Source organism: Triticum dicoccoides, chromosome 5A (genome assembly GCF_002162155.2).
Source record: "Triticum dicoccoides isolate Atlit2015 ecotype Zavitan chromosome 5A, WEW_v2.0, whole genome shotgun sequence".
NCBI classification, from domain to species: domain Eukaryota; kingdom Viridiplantae; phylum Streptophyta; class Magnoliopsida; order Poales; family Poaceae; genus Triticum; species Triticum dicoccoides.
The window spans coordinates 141,141,002-141,154,591 of NC_041388.1; the positions used below are offsets into that span (position 1 = coordinate 141,141,002).

Sequence of the window (13,590 nt, forward strand, 5' to 3'; positions counted from 1 at the left end):
TAGCATGAGTAGGAGTTGTTTGAGCCCTAATGTGCCTACTCATTCATGTTTTCTTGTCATGCCTGCTATTGCTTAGAGTTGTGTCAGGTTTGATTCATCGGGGATGAACTGGAAAGTTGTGAACATCTCCTACTATGTGTGAGCTAAGTGTGTGAACACGATTTGGTAAAGGTAGCGGTGAGAGGCCATGTAGGAGTACATGGTGGGTTGTCTCACTGAAACCATCCTCAGTAACTGAGTTCTGTGTTTGTGATCCATGAAACAGCTACTACCACACATTGGGCCCTGAAATATGACCCCACTCGACTTATTGACCCCTCTCATCCTCTGTCCAGCAGTTGCAACTAGTTTCTGTTGTTTGTACGTTATGTGTTGGCGGCCGTGCGTAGCGCTGACCCTAGGGGTGGGCTATGATGCGGTAGATACACTGTGGCTGGGTATGCCAGGCGCCCGTTTGGCGTCTCGGGACCCTGTACACATCGTTTGAGGTCATTGAGGACACCCCGGCCGGATTTCCTTGCGCATGGAACCCGAATAGGCGATTAACCTGGACTAGAGACTTGTGTGGTTAGTCAGGTCGTAGTCTACACCCACGTCGGTTTTCGCTTGAAGTCTACCAAGCACATGTCGTGTGCAGACGCTAAGTGGTGGAAACATGTGTGACGAAGTACACCCCTGCAGGGTTATAAATGATCTATTCGAATAGCCATGTCCGCGGTAAAGGACTTCTGGGTTGCATATAACAATTCATAGACAAGTGAAAGTGGATACTCTAAAACTCGCAAGATAAGTGTGAGTGCTATGGATGGCCTTCTCGTAGGGAGACGGAAGGGGATCCTCAGTTGTGTATTGAATGGTGAATATGTGGACTCGTGTGCGCCACCTCAAAACAGTTGCTTACAGTCGTAGTTCAGGATAGCCATTGAGTCAAAGCTGGCTTGCTGCAGTTAAACTCCACCACCCCCTTTGTTGATACCGATGCATATGTAGCTAGTTCTGATGTAAGTCTTGCTAAGTACTTTGTACTCACGTTTTCTTAATTTATTTTTTGCAGAGAGACTCCAGTCTGGCTAGTAGTTTCGCGTGGACTTCGACGTTAGCTTGATACCTCAGCTTTGATCTTGTGCCCTCGGCTGGATCTGGTAGATAGTCAGGCTTCTTAGCCTTTTTCATTGTAGATGCCTGTACCCAGACATGTTAAGCTTCCGCATGTGTTTTGATTTGTATGCCATGATTGTTGGGTCATGAGACCCATGTTTGTAATTTCTCACTCCTTGGAGCTTAATAAATACTTGAGTCGTAGAGTTATGTTGTGATGCCATGTTGTATTTACACATATCGAGCATATTGTATGTATGATTGAAATGCTTGGTATGTGTGGGATCCGACAATCTAGTTCTTTATCCTTGGCAGCCTCTCTTATGGGGAAATGTAGTCTAGTGCTTCCATGAGCCATAGTAATCCTGCTAGCCCAACACTACTTCTCAGGACACTTGACTGGCCGGCATGTGTTTCACTTTGTTCCGGTGTCTGTCCCTTCGAGGAAATGTCACGCGGTGACATCCAGAGTCCTGCCTAGCCTGCTATAGCCCGGGTTCCCGAAGTCCTGTTAGCCCAGTGCTACAGCCCAGATTCACACGCTGCTCACCGACATGCTCAATGTGATTCATGTATGCCTGTCCCCATAGGTTGGTGCCGCTTTGGGTTCACGACTAGCCATGTCGGCCCGGGTTCTCTGTCATATGGATGCTAGCGACATTATCATATACATGAGCCAAAAGGCGCAAACGGTCCCAGGCCAGGTAAGGTGGCACCCGTGGGAATACCGTGCGTGAGGCCGCAAAGTGATATCAAGTGTTACATGCTAGATCGGTGTGACTTTGGAATCGGGGTCGTGACAGAAGTAGTGAACAAAGGTTGTGAATGATTTTCATACGACTATGTACAGTCATGGTTCTGGACATGAAAATGTTTATGTACATTCATGAAAGTTTTGCACATGACATGAGCAAGTCTGCAGTCCCTAATTAGATTACATGTTCTTACTTATGAGCACGAGAAGAATACATAGACACTGGAATATCCTCATGCTTAAACTAGAAAGAGAACAAAAGAAAACTGAAAATATCTATGCAGCAGAGAGAGATAGCAGGGCAGGAGGACCTATGGACCAACTTGTCCTTCACCAGATCGTTCAAGGGGAGAAAAACAGCAGCAGATTAGCTTGCCTGTTCCCGTTAACACAACTAGACCAGAGCAGCCATATCGGAACATAACTATATGGCGAATAGTTTGACACTATCAGCTATGCAGTTATATGGCTCAGGAACATCTACTCAACAAACAAAGAGTGCTACTACTCTGGCACATAGAGATGATGCATCAGCAAAATATTTCAAAACTGGATAACTGAGATGATTTACTGAATGAAATCTTGTGGATATACTTACACCACATACCTAGCGTACCATTGCACTTACACCATATAACAAGCGAGGGGTCGGGTCGGGGCACTGACCTAGAGTCGCCGGCGCGGGAGCTCACCTTGGCCTTCATCCTGCCGCCGGACGCCAACCTGATCAGAGCACGCAGAAGCCAAAATCATGGACTGGACGGGAACCCAGCAGGGCGAAAGAAACAAATTTAGGCATGTGAGAACTAGGGGCATCATCATATAACCAAAAGAAATTTTATGTCCCTGGCACGGCCAGGAAGAACAAGTGTAGATGAACAGCAGAGGGGCTTACAATTATTACGTAAAGGGGCTATCCCAGGACAACACCCCAGCAGAATGCACACAAAAATTACAGGACGGTTAACTCAGCGAAGGAGGACCGGAAGGTTTCTGGGAATGTGACTGGCGATGGCGGTGGGCGTCACTCAAAGATCCTCCGGGCCGTTGATGTCCTGGTGACACCAGAGAAGGCCATGTGTTAGTCTCAGACCATGCATAACAATCATGACACATGCCACACATTTTCAGATTGGGTAGGTGTTGGGATGTGAAATGAAGGCTTACCTTGTTCTCGAGCACAGCTCCATCTGGGATCTCCAACTTGACTCCAGCCTTGGCTGCGATGGTCACGTTGCCCTGCAGATGGGATGAGCAGATTTGATTAGCATTAGGTCCATTTGCACACAGTAACTAACCGCAGCAAAAGGAGAATGATGACTATGAAGTTCACCTTGAGCACGACTGTAGAGCCAAACAAGACATCACCAGAGACCTTCAAGCTATCGAGCTCAATGATACTAGGGATCGACTTGAAACGGGCAAGGAAGTTGGCAACCTACAATTCGTCGAGAAAAAAATGCAATTCACAACCACATTCTAGCTTCTTTCACGATTCCAGGACAGACTCGCGGAGAAAGCAGTACTAGGAACATGTGGAAGGCGAGAGGAGGTGAGGTGGGGTGGGGTACCGCGGCGGTGAAGAAGGTCTTGTCGCCGACCTCGGAGAGCACAGTCATGGCCAGCGACTTGGTGAGCCCCTGCAGAAGGAAGGAAGCAAGCGAAAAAACAAGGTCAATTCAGCAACCTCCACCTGCGCCGTGCAACGAGAAAGAGAGGAGAGAGCGGAAGGGAGGGGAGCTGACCCCGAGCAGAGACGGTGACATGGCGGCCGATGGCGGAGGGAGGCGCCGATTCTGGTCCAGGAGGGTGAGGAGAGGATGTGCGGGGACCTCGACGAAGAACTCGTAGATGGCAGGGACCTTGACGACGAACCCCGCGGCGGGATCCCAGACCTGGTGGGCGGGGACGGCCTTGGCGCCGGTGCCGTGGCGAGAGCGGCGGGTGGAGCAGCGCCGGAGTTGGTGCGGGCGCGGGCTAGCAGGTCGCGGGTGCGGCCCCGCGGAGCGAGACCCTCCTGGCTGCGGCGGCACAGCCCTCGGTGCCGCAGAGGCGGACGCCAAGAAGGGCAACTCCGCCGAGGAGGCAATGGCGAGGGCGGGTGAGGCGGAGGCCTTGAGCGCGAACGTCGACGGCGGAGGAAGGGGACGGTGGACGAGGGGGCGGAGGAAGGGATTGGATCTGGAGAGAATGGGTGTGGCGGCTGGCGGGGAGGAAGGGGAGGGGATCGAGAGGAGCTTCGCCGAATCTGGAAGGGGAGAGGAGGAGCAGAGAACGAGGGAAAGAAAGGAGGTGGGGGGGTGGATGGAAAATGACCACAGGACAGAGCTAGGGTTTCGGGGACACATCCATGTTTGGTACGGGCTGTTGGATCCAGGGGATCCGATGGTGATTTACCCATGATCCGCGTGAGAGGCCCCTGGACCAATCAGAACGCAGTATACAAGTATGATATTTTGACCATTTAAATTGGTCATAATCGACTAAAAGTAATGTGCTAAATCATGTTAGCTATTTTATTATGACCTGAAAATTTGAAAAAAAAACTTCTTATTGTGTCAGCAAGTTTGACTATTGTTTTCAGGAATAATCATAAATTGAAATAAGATAAATATTTTTTAAAGAGTTATGAGAAATGAGTTCTTTTAAATCATTTTTTTCATTTTTTGAGTGTTCAAATGAGCTTTTTTGTGAATGACCTACCAAATATTTGTTCCAAAATTGTAACAAATCAATTTTCTAAAATACTAGGACATATTTAATGGACAATTGACCAAATGGTTGGGTGTGAGAAGCTTTGATCCACCTCTCATGAAAAAGACAAATTCCCGTCGATTCAGCAGGAAGCGGGTCAAATTTGAACTTTAGCTGCCTTCTAGTTTGCTCTTTATTTTTTCCAAAAATTATTTCTAGGTACATAAGTATCTATTTAATAAGAGAAACACCAATAAAATTCCAAGATTCAACCACTAGTTAGGAACGGTCATTCCCGCCGTTTTGACCACATTTTGAAACGGGTATAAAAAATTCAAAAAAATCAGAAAAATGGGAAACATTCGCATTGTGTCATCATATGTGGACAAGTTCCCAGGAAAAATAACAAACTTGTAATACAGCAATTATTATAAAAAAGTGTTCTCAGAAACAAGCTATCACATGTGGAGATCAATGACTTTCAAGCCAAATGATCAATCTTATGGCCACATTCATGGGATAGTTTATTCAAATGATCTCATATTGTGCACAAGGGTGCATATTGCAATGGCAAACAATGTTTCCTAAGGAAGTTTTCATTTTCTTTGGACAAAAAACCATTTTCCTTTTTTCGAGTGCCTGAAATGAGGTTTTATTGTGAAGGAACTAGAAAATAATTGTTGCAAAATTGGACCAAATCAATTTTATAAAATACTAGGCCATATTTAATGCACAATTGACCAAATGGTTGGGTGTAAAAAGTTTTGATCCACCTCTCGTGAAAAAGACAAATTTCTGCCGATTCAGCTAGAAGCGGGTCAAATTTGAACTGTAGCTGGCTCATAGTTTGCTATTTATTTTTTCCAAAAATCATTTCTAGGTACATAAGTATCTATTTAATTAGATAAACACCAATAAAATTCCAAGATTCAACCACTAGCTAGGAACGGTCATTCCCGCTGTTTTGACCGCATTTTGAAACGGGCATAAAAAATTCAGAAAAAATCAAAAAATTGCAAAACCTTCACATTGGGTCATCATATGTGGCCAAGTTCCCAGGAAAAATAACAAACTTGTAATACGGCAATTATTATAAAAAAAGTGTTCTTAGAAACGAGCTATCACGTGTGGAGATCAATGGCTTTCAAGCCAAACAATCAATCTTATGGCCACATTCATGGCATAGTTTGTTCAAATGATCTCATATTGTGCACAAGGGTGCATATTGGAATGGAAAACAATGTTGCCTAAGGAATTTTTCATTTTCTTTGGACAAAAAAACCATTTTCCATTTTTCGAGTGCCCGAAATGAGGTTTTCTTGTGAAGGAACTACCAAATAATTGTTGCAAAATTGGACCAAATCAATTTTCCAAAATACTAGGACATATTTAATGCACAATTGAAAAAATGGTTGGGTGTAAAAAGTTTTGATCCACCTCTCGTGAAAAAGACAAATTTCCGCCGATTCAGTTGGAAGTGGGTCAAATTTGAACTGTAGTTGCCTTTTAGTTTGCTCTTTATTTGTTCCAAAAATCATTTCTAGGTACATAAGTATCTATTTAATCAGAGAAACACCAAAAAAATTCCAAGATTCAACCACTAGCTAGGAACGGTCATTCCCGCCGTTTTTACCGCATTTTGAAACGGGCATAAAAAATAAAAAAAATAAAAAAATTGGGAAACCTTCGCATTATGTCATCATATGTGGCCAAGTTCCTAGGAAAAATAACAAACTTGTAATACGGCAATTATTATAAAAAAACTGTTCTCAGAAACGAGCTGTCACGTGTGGAGATCAATGGCTTTCAAGCCAAATGATCAATCTTATGGCCACATTCACGGCATAGTTTGTTCAGATGATCTCATATTGTGCACAAGGGTGCATATTGCAATGGCAAACAATGTTTCCTAAGGAAGTTTTCATTTACCTTGGACAAAAAAACCATTTTCCATTTTTCGAGTGCCCGAAATGAGGTTTTATCGTGACGGAACTAAAAAATTATTGTTGAAAAATTGGACCAAATCAATTTTATAAAATACTAGGCCATATTTAATGCACAATTGACCAAATGGTTGGGTGTAAAAAGTTTTGATCCACCTCTCGTGAAAAAGACAAATTTCCACCAATTCAGTTGGAAGCGGGTCAAATTTGAACTGTAGCTGGCTCATAGTTTGCTATTTATTTTTTTCCAAAAATCATTTATAGTTACATAAGGACCTATTTAATCATAAATACCTGGTTTGGTGGTGATACGTCGAGGTTTGGGTGGTGGCCGAGGGCCCCAACTCTAGAGCGCGTAAACTCGCATGCCCGTCGCGTGGTCACCGCGTGACTGTGGCGTTGCCATGTGTTCTGGGCGGCCTAGGCATGTCTAGTGGGTTGGGCACTCCCCAGGTTGGTGCTAGGAAGAAAATTACAACATAAGATTCTCACGAGGAGACCGATCGATGCTCAAACATGAATTATCAGCCAAGTGTTTGATTAGCGGTATGGGAAATGTACATGCATAATGGGCGCGAGTTTTGGCTGAGGATGATCAGTTACTAAGAAGACCGCCTTCACAAATTTTCAGCTCAAAAGGAGGAGTCTAGGTGGTACTTGCTTTGCAAACTACCACACTGGACATAAATACGAATGTTGACGCTCGGCTCAAAATAATGAATGGATTGAGCTGGCATTTGGTGGAGGATGGTTATTTGGGCATAGCAAAGCACTGTAGAAAATGGATACTATTTGGACATGCCAAAGTGGTACTTCCTTCACAAACTGTTGTTCTGAACAGAATAGGAAACTGAATATTTTTGAATTATTTTTGACCTAGGCAAGGTAGGTTTTACATATTTGACTAAGATATGACCCAAAGAATTTATGAGATTTTTTTGGGAATTTTGGGAATGACAGAAATATAGGTTGCTTCACAATCTAGGGCAAAAACTGCCACATGGACATGACACATAGGCAAATCTGATGAGGTGGCGCCTAGTCATAGCAACCCACCACAATTTACAAGGCCATGACCATCTATATTGGTCGTTAACAACTAGAAATAAGGCAGCGGACTAGCGCTGTTTGCTTTATGACCATTTCGTGTAAGGAAATTACGACCTTTCTGACCAAAATGGTCGCAATGGTTTAGGGTTTGGAGCTCCCCGAACAGCTTTTGACCAATTGGCTTGAAATGGTCATAGATCTATGAAAAATTCTTCGAGGGTCACTGATAGAAGGTCACTAGTTGACATATTTCTTGTAGTGAGACGGCTCCCGTCGGCAGGCCGCCTCGTCGTTCTCTGTCCCCCGCCGCCAATGCTGCCACCGGCCTGGTGGGAAATGAGTAGCAGGCGTCCTCGCAACATCCTTCGGTGCGACAGGACGGCTGCACCGCTACTCCATCGCTCACCCCTGCTGGCTCTTAGTCTCACGCGCACGACACTCCCATGGAGGCACGGGCCGCGCTCATCGCAGCGAACGAGCTCCTGCATTACCGCCCAGTCGACGACGTCTATGAGGAGTGGCTCGACCGCGTCGCTGAGCTCGTCTGTGCCGCGGGGGGCTCGCTGGCGCCGCCCACTCTCTGCACCCCCCTCAGCAGGCCGCGGGCGACGGGGCTCGTGGTGTGCCTCCACCGCCTCGACCCCAAGACGGTGCCTTGGTGCCAAGGCGCGCGCCTCCGCGGCGTGATCCGCCGCGCTCGGCACCCACACGTGAAGATAGGAGCTGCCAAGAAATCCTGCGACCGCGAGAAGCTGCACCAGCGCTCCCCGCGCCACCTCGTCAAGACCGCGCGCCGCCTGCAGTGGCACAGCGCGGACCTCGCCAAGACCAAGCTCCGCCCCCGAAGCGGGCCCCGGCAACCATGACAGGCTGCCGCGCCTTCACCCCTGAGCTGCGTAGCCTTGCCTGGCCAGGCAAGTTCAAGCCAGATCTGCCTCCACGGTACGACGACACCGTCGACCACGCGGAGTTCCTGCAGCTCTATGAGTTGAGCATCGAAGCGGCCAACGGCGATGAAAAATTCATGGCGAACTGGTTTCCCATGGCTCTCAAGGATGGGGCCCGCTCCTGGCTCCTGAACCTGCAGCACGGCTCGATCTCCTCCTGGGACAAGATGCGAGACCGTTTCGTCGCCAACTTCCAGGGCACTCGTGACCGCCCATCGGTCGCGGGCAACCTACGCCGCATCAAGCAACAACGAGGAGAGACCCTCCGGAAGTACATCCAGCACTTCAACAGCACCCGCCTCAAGATCCCCAAGGTCACGGACGAGGCCATCATCTTCGCGTTTTCCGACGGCGTCTGCGACGTCATGATGAAGGAAGAGATGGCTATCCATGAGGAGCTTTTCACACCTCAGGAGCTGTTCAACCTGGCGATCAGGTGCGCAAGAGCTGAGGAGGGGCACATGTCTCTCCTCGAGCTGCCAGTTGCAGGAGTGGAGGAAAAGAAGGCCAAGGCCAAGGACGTGAAGCGCAAAGAGGCAGTAGTTCTCGCAGTAGAGCCCGACACCAAGCAAGGCAGAGATCAGCCCGAGTCATCCAAGAACGGCCGCCAGTTCTGTGCCTTCCATAACCTGAACACCCACAACACCGGCGACTTTCAAGAGCACAGAGCAATTTGGGAAGGACGCTTCGGCCGATGCCTCGAGCGCAATGACCGGGGCTACGGCCGCGAAGGAGGATGCGGAGGCGGACGCTGGGACGATCGTGGCCTGCGCCAGGAGTGGCGTGACCGGCCTCGTGAGGACCGCTGGCAGGACCAACCTCGCGAGGGCGCTTGGAGGCACCCACCTCGTGAGGATCGCCCCCAGGGCAACGCTGGTCTTCCCCCATTGCTGCCGCCAAGGAGAAATGATGACCACCACCAGGACGAGGGGGCTTGGGGCTTCAAACAGTTCTCAGTCCCCAGGCCCCAGCTTCTCAGCGCATCTTCAAACAGTTCGCTCGCGAGGTGAACACGGCGCTCCCCAAGCTCGAGGCCACGCGCCCGCTCCGGTGGTCCTAATGCGCCATCACCTCCAGCTCGGCCGACCAGCTCAAGTGCGCAGCCACCGCTGGCACACTCCCTATGCTATGCTCCCCAGTCATTAGCAAGGTGCAAGTCACCAAGACTCCAAGTGCCCTATGAGCAGCTCCAGCCAACCAAGCCTTTCTCATGAGTGACTGACGGTTCCACCACACCAATAGGGCAAGTCCACCTGCCTGTCACCTTCGGGGAGCGCAAGAATTACCGCACCGAGCTCATTGACTTTGACGTCGCGCACATCCGCCTACCGTACAATGCCATCCTCGGGTATCCGGCCCTGGCCAAGTTCATGGCAGTCACTCACCGCGGCTGCAACGTTCTCAAGATGCCAGGAAGCGGGGGGGTCATCACGGTCCCATGCAAAGAAAGGGATGCGGTGTGCTCCCTTGAGCGCGCCTTCCAAGCCGCGACAATCGACAACCCTGACAGCAGAAGTGAATGCCCTCCGGAGAGCATCCCCAAGAAGAAGCTACCGCGCCGAGAAGGACCCCAAGAAGATGGCATCGCATCAGGAGCCTCGTTAGGATCAGCGCCCGCTCCAGGGGCACCTCCCTCCACCGCATAGGAAAGCGCGCCCGGCGCCCTCCTCAGGCAAGGCCCGAGGGCACCCTTCTGGAGGGCCTCAGACCTTGCCAATCTCATGAGGGAGGCGCTTGGGTACCACTTGGAAGCGTGCTTCACGGCACGTGTTCCTCAGGAGAACATGGGGCAAGAAATGCCCACAACCCAGGAATTCATCACCAAGACCACCTAGGAGCTACAAGACGCAAGAGCCATGCGTGGCGACAGCCATTCACAGAGTGTGGCTCACCACCCAGGCGAGGTTGCTGAGCTGCGCGCCTGCGCTGACATCCCAACGCTCAACAGGGTCGCATCTCAGGAGCGCTTCTAGCCATCATGCGCGGGCCGCTGTGAGGGTCCACCACACAGCTTCGTTCGCATGCACTTCGGCTTGCCGAGCGTGGCGTCGGCCCATCAGCACAATGTGCGGCAAGTGTAGGCGGCTCAGGAGGCCTGGTTCCACGCCGTTCTGGAGGAGATGGCGACGACCTCCATGGAACCTCCTGAGCGCCCAGAGCCTCCCGAGGCTCAGGGTCCCGGTGGCTCATGAGGAGTCATTCCTTTGACGCGTGGCTCCGGCTGCACCGGCTCTACTTCGTCTACAGACCCAGGTGACATCTTCCAAGTTCATTTAAGCCGGGAGCGCCCCTCGGGCTGCACTATTCCCAGAACATGTGGGTCCGTCCCTATGGCATGTATCCTTTTTGCTTATGTTTCTAAGCTTACCTCACTGGGGGCACCCCTCGGGCTGCATCGTCCCCACACCGCTCGGGCCAGACCCAGTGGCATGTACCTTCCTGCATTTATCCCAGACAATCTGCTTAACCTGCCAACTGCTATCACCTGTTTGACTACTGCCCACCACGGGTCCGTTTGCGCCATGCAATTGTCTTGCACGTTAAAAGGGGGGCTCCTGAGCATCGCGACTTAGGAGCTCTTACTGGCTCTCCAGCCCTCACCGCCTGGCCTTGACCACGACATCGCGACCTGGCATACCTGCGGCAGCTGATCTTGCTCGAGGGCCGGGACCTGAGGACGTAGAGTGCTTGCATCTAACCGCCTTATAGGAACATACAGTCACCAAGACTCAAGACCAGGTGCAACCCGCCTTGAGGTAGGACCTCGTGAGTCCCGCGCTGGCTCGCGAGTGCTCAGATACACCTCGCAGCCCTACCGTGCAAGCCACGTGTCAGGGCGGGGCTGTACACGCCCCGGGGGCTCCTCCCGGAGGGGGTGCCCATCCCATGCCCAAGTGGAGGCTCCATGCTCAGCTCTGGCTGTCGACACTGCCGAGGAGCGGCTATGCATGTGCACAAGCGGAAGCACTACGCTCCGTGCTGGTGATACACAACTGACGGCGACCCCACGGTCGTACCAACCTCAGGGAGCCCACAAAGCTCAGCGCCCAGCCTCACCACGACGCCTCCTCTCGGGAAAGTCGCGCGAGGGGGCTGGGCACGGGGGGTGCGCTCGGGTCACGCCCAAGCACACACACCCAACCAGGTCCCCCGGGCCTGGGCGTCGCGCACCCCTCCCGAGGCCTCGGCGAGGGCAGGTATGGAAATTGTTTGAACGTCAAGGGGGACTCCTGAGCATCACGACTCAGGAGCCTAACTGGTCACGTAGCCCCTCACTCCTTGGTCCGTCCTGGTCTCCGATCGGCCCGATGGCGCTTGAGGTATGCGCGGGGCCGGGCTCTGCCGACAGAAAACATTAATCTATCCTCACGAACTCTCCCTATATGATGTTCGCATGTCAAGGGGGACTCCTGAGCATCCCGACTCAGGAGCCTAACTGGTCACATAGCCCCTCACTCCTTGGTCCGTCCTGGTCTCCGGACGGCCGAATGGCGGTTGAGGTATGCGCGGGGCCGGGCTCTGCTGACGCAGAACAAGGCAAATAAAGAAGGAAAACGCAGAATCTCAAAGCAAATATTACAAGCATACTGTTCTCACAATACCAAATGAAAAGTCTAAATGCCTCCATGAGGCCTGATGTATGTCACAGGAATGAAACAAGGAGAATAGCCGCGGGTCACCCTTGGATGCCGCCGTCGCCTGCGGAAGGAGCTCCCCTGTGGGCGACGACGTCTTCACCTTGGCCACCAGCCGCAAGATCTGCGGCATCACCAGACTGAGGATCGGAGACAAAGCCGCGAAACTTACCCAGCAAAGCCTCCACTTGACCTTGAACGGCTGCGGCGACGGTCTCGTAGAGATCTTCAGCCATAGGCTCCAGCAGCTCGTCAAGCTGGGCCTTGGGTTCACGGAGGTGCAGATGGCTGAGGACACGAGTAAGAGCGGCTAAAGACAGAACGCAAGCTTCCGCCTCCACCATGGGACCGAGGCCCGGAACGACCTCCTCAAGCGCCTCCACCATGAGAGGAAGCAGCTAGGCGGGGTCATCCTCTTCGGTATCTAGCGGCTTCTCCAGACCATGCTCGTAGAGCATCTTCAGCGCCTTTTGAGATCTCTTCTCGAGATCGGCGAAGGCCACACGGTCTTCGGCCAAGACCCATGCCTTGGCGTTGAGATTGGCCTCCATCGCCCCCATCTTCTGCTCCACCTCCTCCAACCGGTTGCGCTCGACAACCTGCCTCTTCCCCAGCTCCGCCAGCTCAGCATCACAGTTATTGACGGCCTCCTCCCGGGCCTTCATCTCCTTCTCCTCTGCTTCGCGGCGGCACGCCTCTTCGGCGTGCTTATCGCGCAGGCTCCGCAACTCGCCATCCAGGGCTTGGTAGCGGTCACGGGCGGCCTGGGCGTCTTTCAGCGCCACCTCACGATTGGCTGCAGCGCCGACGACCCCTTGCTTCTCCCTCTCGGAAGCCGCAACAGCTTGGCCCAGCACCGTGCGTACCGCCAGGTCAGAGTGAAGCCAGCCGGAGGCCAACTCCAGACGCCCGGCCACCAGGCGCGGGTCAGCGCTCAGGAGATCCGCCTGCAGTTGGGTCATCCCTGAAAAGGCACGCTCCAAGACAGCAGCAGGAGCAGAGGAATCAAGGAGTGGAGGCGCAGCAGTAGGAGGAAGTGGCACCGTCACCAGGGCTTGGGAGACCGCGGTCCCCGGAGCAGCCGGGACCTCATCAGCCGCGCCAAGTATCGGCACCTCCGGAGCCAACGGGGCCATGGGGGCTAACTTCATGCGACGGAGCTCCTCTTGGCCCCGTGAAGACGACCAGGCTGGGGAGGCACGGGAGACACTACTAGAAAAACCGCTACTAATGGCGCACCTAATTTGGCCATTAATGGCGCATCACTGGTGCGCCATTACTAGCACGCCATTAGTAATTTTTACTAATGGCGCACCACTGGTGCGCCATTAGTATCTGGTATACTAATGGCGCACCACTGGTGCGCCATTAGTATAGGCCATGGTGCGCCATTAGTATGCCTCCCAGGGGCCATGTATAGCCAGGTGCTGGCATACTAATGGCGCACGACAACGGGATGCGCCATTAGT

The 13,590-nt window shown here is 51.7% G+C and overlaps 1 long non-coding RNA gene across 1 annotated transcript; it reads right to left on the reverse strand.

Moving 5' to 3' along the window:
* Positions 1-2,625: 2,625 nt before the first annotated feature.
* Positions 2,626-13,247, reverse strand: LOC119297095. The gene is made up of 4 exons (XR_005145524.1): positions 13,237-13,247; positions 3,186-3,196; positions 3,020-3,091; positions 2,626-2,907 (listed from the first exon to the last, which is right to left on the reverse strand). It is a non-coding gene; the product is annotated as an uncharacterized LOC119297095 (long non-coding RNA).
* Positions 13,248-13,590: the final 343 nt, after the last annotated feature.